Source organism: Arachis hypogaea, chromosome 9 (assembly GCF_003086295.3).
Source record: "Arachis hypogaea cultivar Tifrunner chromosome 9, arahy.Tifrunner.gnm2.J5K5, whole genome shotgun sequence".
NCBI lineage: Eukaryota > Viridiplantae > Streptophyta > Magnoliopsida > Fabales > Fabaceae > Arachis > Arachis hypogaea.
The window spans coordinates 17,916,809-17,924,720 of record NC_092044.1 but is presented as its reverse complement, the minus strand read 5'-3'; the positions used below and the strand labels follow the sequence as shown (position 1 = coordinate 17,924,720).

At 41.5% G+C, this 7,912-nt stretch overlaps 1 non-coding gene across 1 annotated transcript; it reads right to left on the bottom strand.

The window, feature by feature from the left end:
- Nucleotides 1-1,594: 1,594 nt before the first annotated feature.
- Nucleotides 1,595-1,702, bottom strand: LOC112713536 (small nucleolar RNA R71). Its single transcript, XR_003158507.1, has one exon. It is a non-coding gene; the product is annotated as a small nucleolar RNA R71 (small nucleolar RNA).
- Nucleotides 1,703-7,912: the final 6,210 nt, after the last annotated feature.

Genomic DNA, 7,912 nt, shown 5'->3' with positions numbered 1-7,912 from the left:
TTTTGAGTGTCTCATATGCATTTTCATTTTGTTAGTGTCAGTAGTATACAACTTGCTAAGTTTGGTGTCTTGCATGCATTGTTATTTGATTCTTGTTGCATTTTGATTTTTCCTTATTATTAAAAATCCAAAAATATTTGTAATTTGTGTCTTTTCAAGTCAATAATACAGAGAATTGAAGATTCAGAACATACAGCAGAGGAATTGCACAGAAAAAGCTGGGCGTTCAAAACGCCCAGTGAAGAAGGACAGACTGGCGTTTAAACGCCAGCCAGGGTGCCTGGTTGGGCGTTTAACGCCCAAAAAGGTAGTGCATTGGGCGTTAAACGCCAGAATGTGCACCATTCTGGGCGTTTAACGCCAGGATGGCAAATGGGGAAGATTTTGTTTTCAAATCAATTTTTTTTCAAGTTTTTCAAAATCAAATCTTTTCCAAATCAAATCTTTTCAATCAAATGTTTTCAAAATCAATTTCTTTCTTTTTTCAAAGATACTTACTAACAATTAATGATTTGATTGAACATTTTTTGCCTTTTCTGTTGAGAAAGGTTTTATGTTTGAATCATATCTTTTCTTGTTAGGCAAGTCATTAATTTTTAAAATCATATCTTTTCAAATTGTTTTCAAATCATATCTTTTAAAATTATTTTCAAATCATATCTTCTCAATCACATTTTTTTAATCAATCATATCTTCTCAATCACATCTTTTTCAAAATAAGTTTTCAATCAAATCTTTTTAATTTCTAATTTCAAAATTTTTTTCAAAAATCAATTGATTCTTTTTCTATTCTTTGTTTTTGAGAATCAATTAGTGTTTTTCAAAAATATTTTCAAAATCTTTTACTTAATTTTTGAAAATTACTTCCCTTCTTCTCACATCCTTCTATTATTGGAGTACCACTCCTTCTCAATGCACAATTCGAACTCCATCTAATTAAGTTCGAATTCTTCTCCTTCTGTCTTCTATTTTTCTTTTCTTCTGACACCTCAAGGAATCTCTATACTGTGACATAGAGGATTCCACATTTTCTTGTTCCCTTATCTTTCTTATGAGCAGGAGCAAAGACAAAGGCATTCTTGTTGAGGCTGATCCTGAACCTGAAAGGACCTTGAAGAGAAAGCTAAGAGAAGCCAAAGCACAACTCTCTTTAGAGCACCTGAACGAACTCTTCAAGGAGGAAGAACAAATGGCAGCCGAAAACAACAACAATGCCAACAATTCAAGGAAGGTGCTGGGTGACTTCACTGCACCTACTCCCGATTTCTATGGGAGAAGCATCTCTATCCCTGCCATTGGAGCAAACAACTTTGAGCTTAAGCCTCAATTAGTTTCTCTAATGCAACAGAATTGCAAGTTCCATGGACTTCCACTGGAAGATCCTCATCAGTTTTTAGCTGAGTTCTTGCAAATCTGTGACACTGTCAAGACTAATGGGGTTGACCCTGAGGTCTACAGACTTATGCTATTCCCTTTTGCTGTAAGAGACAGAGCTAGAACATGGTTGGACTCTCAACCTAAAGAAAGCCTGGACTCTTGGGAAAAGCTAGTCAATGCCTTCTTGGCAAAGTTCTTTCCACCTCAAAAATTGAGTAAGCTTAGAGTGGAAGTCCAAACCTTCAGACAGAAGGAAGGAGAATCCCTCTATGAAGCTTGGGAAAGATACAAACAATTAATCAGAAAGTGTCCCACTGATATGCTTTCTGAATGGAGCATCATAGGTATTTTCTATGATGGTCTCTCTGAACTGTCCAAGATGTCTTTGGATAGCTCTTCTGGAGGATCTCTTCATCTGAAGAAGACGCCTACTGAAGCTCAAGAACTGATTGAAATGGTTGCAAATAACCAATTCATGTACACTTCTGAAAGGAATCCTGTGAACAATGGGACTAGTCAGAAGAAAGGAGTTCTTGAGATTGACACTCTGAATGCCATATTGGCACAGAACAAAATATTGACCCAACAAGTCAATATGATTTCTCAAAGTCTGTCTGGAATGCAAAATGCACCAAGCAGTACTAAGGAAGCTTCATCTGAGGAAGAAGCTTCTGATCTTGAGAACCCTTCAATAGAAGAGGTGAATTATATGGGAGAACCCTATGGAAACACCTACAATCCTTCATGGAGGAATCATCCAAATCTTTCATGGAAGGATCAACAGAGACCTCAACAAGGTTTCAATAACAATAATGGTGGAAGAAACAGGTTTAGCAATAGCAAGCCTTTTCCATCATCTTCTCAGCAACAGACAGAGAGTTCTAAGCAGAATACCTCTGACTTAGCAACTATGGTCTCTGATCTGATCAAAACCACTCAAAGTTTCATGACTGAAACTAGGTCTTCCATTAGAAACTTGGAAGGACAAGTGGGTCAGCTGAGCAAGAAAATTACTGAGCTCCCTCCTAGTACTCTCCCAAGCAATACAGAAGAAAATCCAAAAAGAGAGTGCAAGGCCATCAACATGGCCAAATTTTGGGAGGGAGAAGAGGCAGTAAACGCCACTGAGGAAGGCCTCACTGGGCGTCCACTGGCCTCCAATGAGTTCCCCAATGAGGAGCTATGGGAATCTGAGGCTCAAACTGAGACCATAGAGATTCCATTGGACTTACTTCTGCCATTCATGAGCTCTGATGAGTATTCTTCCTCTGAAGAGGATGAGTATGTCACTGAAGATCAAGTTGCTAAATACCTTGGAGCAATCATGAAGTTAAATGACAAGTTATTTGGAAATGAGACTTGGGAGGATGAATCCCCTTTGCTCACCAAAGAACTGGATGACTTGTCTAGGCAGAAACTGCCTCAAAAGAGGCAGGATCCTGGGAAGTTTTCAATACCTTGTACCATAGGCACCATGACCTTCAAGAAGGCCTTGTGTGACTTAGGGTCAAGTGTAAACCTCATGCCCCTCTCTGTAATGGAGAAGCTAGGGATCTTTGAGGTACAAGCTGCAAGAATCTCACTAGAGATGGCAGACAACTCAAGAAAACAAGCTTATGGACTTGTAGAGGATGTTTTGGTGAAGATTGAAGACCATTACATCCCTACTGATTTCATAGTCCTAGAGACTGGGAAGTGCATGGATGAATCCATCATCCTTGGCAGACCCTTCCTAGCCACAGCAAAGGCTGTGATTGATGTTGATAGAGGAGAGTTGATCATTCAAGTGAATGAAGAATCCTTGGTGTTTAAGGCCCAAGGATATCCCTCTGTCATCATGGAGAGGAAGCATGAAGAGCTTCTCTCAAAACAGAGCCAAACAGAGCCCCCACAGTCAAACTCTAAGTTTGGTGTTGGGAGGCCACAACCAAACTCTAAGTTTGGTGTTGAACCCCCACATTCAAACTCTAAGTTTGGTGTTGGGAGGTTCCAACACGGTTCTGAGCATTTCTGAGGCTCCATGAGAGTCCTCTGTCAAGCTAATGACACTAAAGAAGCGCTTGTTGGGAGGCAACCCAATGTTTTATATTTAATTATTTTCTTTTGTTATTTTATCTCTTTTGTAGGTTGATGATCATGAGAAGTCACAAAATTAATTGAAAAAGCAAAAACAGAATGAAAAACAGGAAGAAAAACAGCACACCCTGGAGGAAGATGCTGCTGGCGTTTAAACACCAGTAAGCCTAGCAGTTGGGCATTTAACGCCCAGTCTGGCACCATTCTGGGCGTTTAACGCCAGAAAGGGGCACCAGACTGGCGTTAAACGCCAGGAAAGGGCAAGAACCTGGCGTTTAACGCCAGAAAGGGGCACCAGACTGGCGTTAAATGCCAGGAAAGGGCAAGAACCTGGCGTTAAATGCCAAGAATGGGCACCAGCCCGGCGTTTAACGCCAGAATTGGCTCAAAACGTGTTTTTGAATGCCATTTGGTGCAGGGATGACTTTTCCTTGACACCTAAGGATCTGTGGACCCCACAGGATCCCCACCAACCCCACCACCCTCTCTCTTCTTCACCCATTCACCAATCACCTCAACACCCCTATATAAACCCTTCTTCACCCCTTCATCTTCTCACACCCTAAACACTACTTCTCCCTCTTTTTGGCCGAACCACAAAGCCATCTCCCTCTCCTCCATTTCTTCTTCTTCTACTCTCTTCTTTCTTCTTTTGCTCGAGGACGAGCAAACATTTTAAGTTTGGTGTGGTAAAAGCATTGCTTTTTGTTTTTTCCATAACCATTTATGGCATCCAAGGCCGGAGAAACCTCTAGAAAGAGGAAAGGGAAGGCAAAAGCTTTCACCTCCGAGTCATGGGAGATGGAGAGATTCATCTCAAGGGTGCATCAAGACCACTTCTATGAAGTTGTGGCCATGAAGAAGGGTCAACTTTGATCAAAGGTTGGACCAAGTCCTCATAAACATTTGTGAAGAGGGCGTTCAATAAAAGAGAGATTCAAGAGGGAAGCCGGTTCAACTGAGAAGGCATGACCTCAAGCCCATCACTAAGAAAAGGATGGAGCAACAAGAGATCCCACTCATCATGAAATTAGAGAAGATCAAAGAATCATGAGAGAGGAGCAACAAAGACAAGGAAGAGACATTGAGGAGCTCAAGCACTCCATAGGATCTTCAAGAGGAAGAACAAGCCGCCATCACTAAGGTGGACCCGTTCTTTAATCTCCTTGTTCTTTATTTTCTTGTTTTTCGAAATTTTCATGCTTATGTTTGTCCATGTTTGTGTCTTGTGATCATTAGTGTCTTAGTGTCTATGCCTTAAAGTTATGAATGTCCTATGAATCCATCACCTTTCTTAAATGAAAAATGTTTTTATTACAAAAGAACAAGAAGTACAGGATTTCAAATTCATCTTTAAAACTAGCTTAATTAGTTTGATGTGGTGACAATACTTTTTGTTTTCTGAATGTATGCTTGAACAGTGCATATGTCTTTTGAATTTGTTGTTCATGAATGTTAAAAATTGTTGGCTCTTGAAAGAATGATGAAAAAGGAGACATGTTACTGAGGATCTGAAAAATCATAAAAATGATTCTTGAAGCAAGAAAAAGCAGTGAATACAAAAAAAAAAAGAGGATAAAAACGAAAAAAAAGGGGAAAGAGAAAAAGAAAGAAAAAGAAGGAAATAAAGTTGTGATCCAAGGCAAAAAGAGTGTGCTTAAGAACCCTGGACACCTCTAATTGGGGACTTTAGCAAAGCTGAGTCACAATCTGAAAAGGTTCACCCAATTATGTGTCTGTGGCATGTATGTATCTGGTGGTAATACTGGAAGACAGAGTGCTTTGGGCCACAGCCAAGACTCAATAAGTAGCTATGTTCAAGAATCATCATACTTAACTAGGAGAATCAATGACACTATCTGGATAGGAATGCTTCGACATCTGGAAAGCGGTCACCTAAGGTGGTACACCTCGAGTCCGACTCCGAGGCCGAGGGAGAGGAGTCCGACAACCCTGGCTAGAAGGAAGACACCATGGAGGAGGATCTAGAGGAGGAGTTGAACCCTTGCGGAAGTCCAAAGGTGGAATACGTGCCCTATTCCCCCACTTCGGCACCCCGTCGAGTTTTGATTCACCCCACGCAGCGGAACCGGGTCTTCACTGCGCGAAAGGGTGTTGGAGGGAGACCCCTGGTACCTCGATTCGTGAATAACTGAAGACTCCTGATCAAGGATAGGATAGGACGCAAGTATGGGAGCCTCTTCGACAAGATTAGTTTAGGACGTAGTTAGTTTCTTTCCTATTTTAGTTTCCTATAAGTATTTTTATTTTGAAACGTACTCATGGTTAAGATGTCTTTTAAAAATTCCAACGTTATAGTGCTACTCATTTTCTGCTCTACGCGTATTTCTTCCTGCCTTGCATAACGATTAAGTCATTCTTTTTCTTGGCCAAGTGTGGCACCTTATTTTAAAGACCTCCACGATAGTATGAAACTTGGGGTGTTACATTATTGGTATCAGAGCAAAGTCGATCCTAGAAAATATGACTAATAAAACCTCTTCCTATGGCTATCCATAAACAGGGGACCATGGCAAGTCGCGGACGCCCACGTGGCTCGAACTCAAGCTCATCAAACCTAGCAAAGCACATGAAGGAGATGGCAAAGGCAATGAAAGAGCAGGCCCAAGCCATCACTCTAATGGCCCAACAACTGTCCACTAGGGACAAGGATCCCAATATTCCCAGGCTGGAGGTGGGACAGATCCGTACAACTTTTGCTGACTTCAAGAAGATTGGTCCGCCTGAGTTCCGTGGAGCCCTCGACCCGGATATGGCAGAAGAATGGCTGACGGAAATGGAAAAGGTATTCACGATTTTTCCGTGCACTGAGGAGCAGCAAGTAAGCTACGCTACCTTCATGCTCAAAGCTGATGCCGAGTTCTGGTGGGATGGAGCAAGACGGTTGTTGGAGGATTGATGAGCGGATAATATGTACGCTTTTTGGCATTGTTTTTAGTATGTTTTTAGTAGTTTGAGTTGAGTTTTTAGTATATTTTTATTAGTTTTTAGTTAAAATTCACTTTTCTGGACTTTACTATGAGTTTGTGTGTTTTTCTGTGATTTCAGGTATTTTCTGGCTGAAATCGAAGGTTCTGAGCAAAAATCTGATTCAGAGACTGAAAAGGACTGCAGATGCTGTTGGATTCTGACCTCCCTGCACTCGAAGTGGATTTTCTGGAGCTACAGAAGCCCAATTGGCGCGCTCTCAACGGCGTTGGAAAGTAGACATCCTGGGCTTTCCAGCAATATATGATAGTCCATACTTTGCCCAAGATTTGATGGCCCAAACCGGCGTTCAAAGTCACCTACAGAAATTCCAGCGTTAAACGCCGGAACTGGCACCTAAATGGGAGTTAAACGCCCAAACTGGCATAAAAGCTGGCGTTTAACTCCAAGAAGAGTCTCTACACGAAAATGCTTCATTGCTCAGCCCAAGCACACACCAAGTGGGCCCGGAAGTGGATTTTTATGTCATTTACTCATCTTTGTACACCTTAGGCGACTAGTTTCTATAAGTAGGACCTTTTGCTATTGTATTTTTCATCTTTGGACATCTAGTTCTTAGATCAGATCTTGGTTCTTCTGGTTCCCTCTCTGGGGCCGAAACCAATGATCACTTTTGTACTTATGTATTTTCAACGGTGGAGCTTCTACACACCATAGATTAAGGTGTGGAGCTCTGCTGTACCTCGAGTATTAATGCAATTACTATTGTTCTTCCATTCAATTCCGCTTGTTCTTGTTCTAAGATATCACTTGTTCTTCAACTTGATGAATGTGATGATCTGTGACACTCATCATCATTCTCACCCATGAACAAGGTGACTGACAACCACTCTTGTTCTACAAGCAACTAAGGCCATAGTGAATATCTCTTGGATTCTTTAATCGGAGTCTTCGTGGTATAGGCGAGAACTGATGGCAGCATTCAAGAGAATCCAGAAGGTCTAACCTTGTCTGTGGTATTCTGAGTAGGATTCAATGACTGAATGACTGTGACGTGCTTCAAACTCCTGAGGGCGGGGCGTTAGTGACAGACGCAAAAGAATCACTGGATTCTATTCCGGCCTGATTGAGAACCGACAGATGAATTCCGCTATGCTGTGACAGAGCATATGCAATCGCTTTCACTGAGAGGATGGGAGGTAGCCACTGACAACGGTGAAACCCTTGCTTAAGCTTGCCATGGAAAGGAGTAAGAAGGATTGGATGAAGACAGTAGGAAAGCAGAGAGACGGAAGGGAAGGCATCTTCATGCGCTTATCTGAAGTTCCTACCAATGAATTACATAAGTATCACTATCTTTATCTTTTATGTTATTTTCGTTCATCACCATCACTATTTGAGTTTGCCTGACTAAGATTTACAAGATGACCATAGCTTGCTTCAATACTAACAATCTCCGTGGGATCGACCCTTACTCGCGTAAGGTTTATTACTTGGACGACCCAGTGCA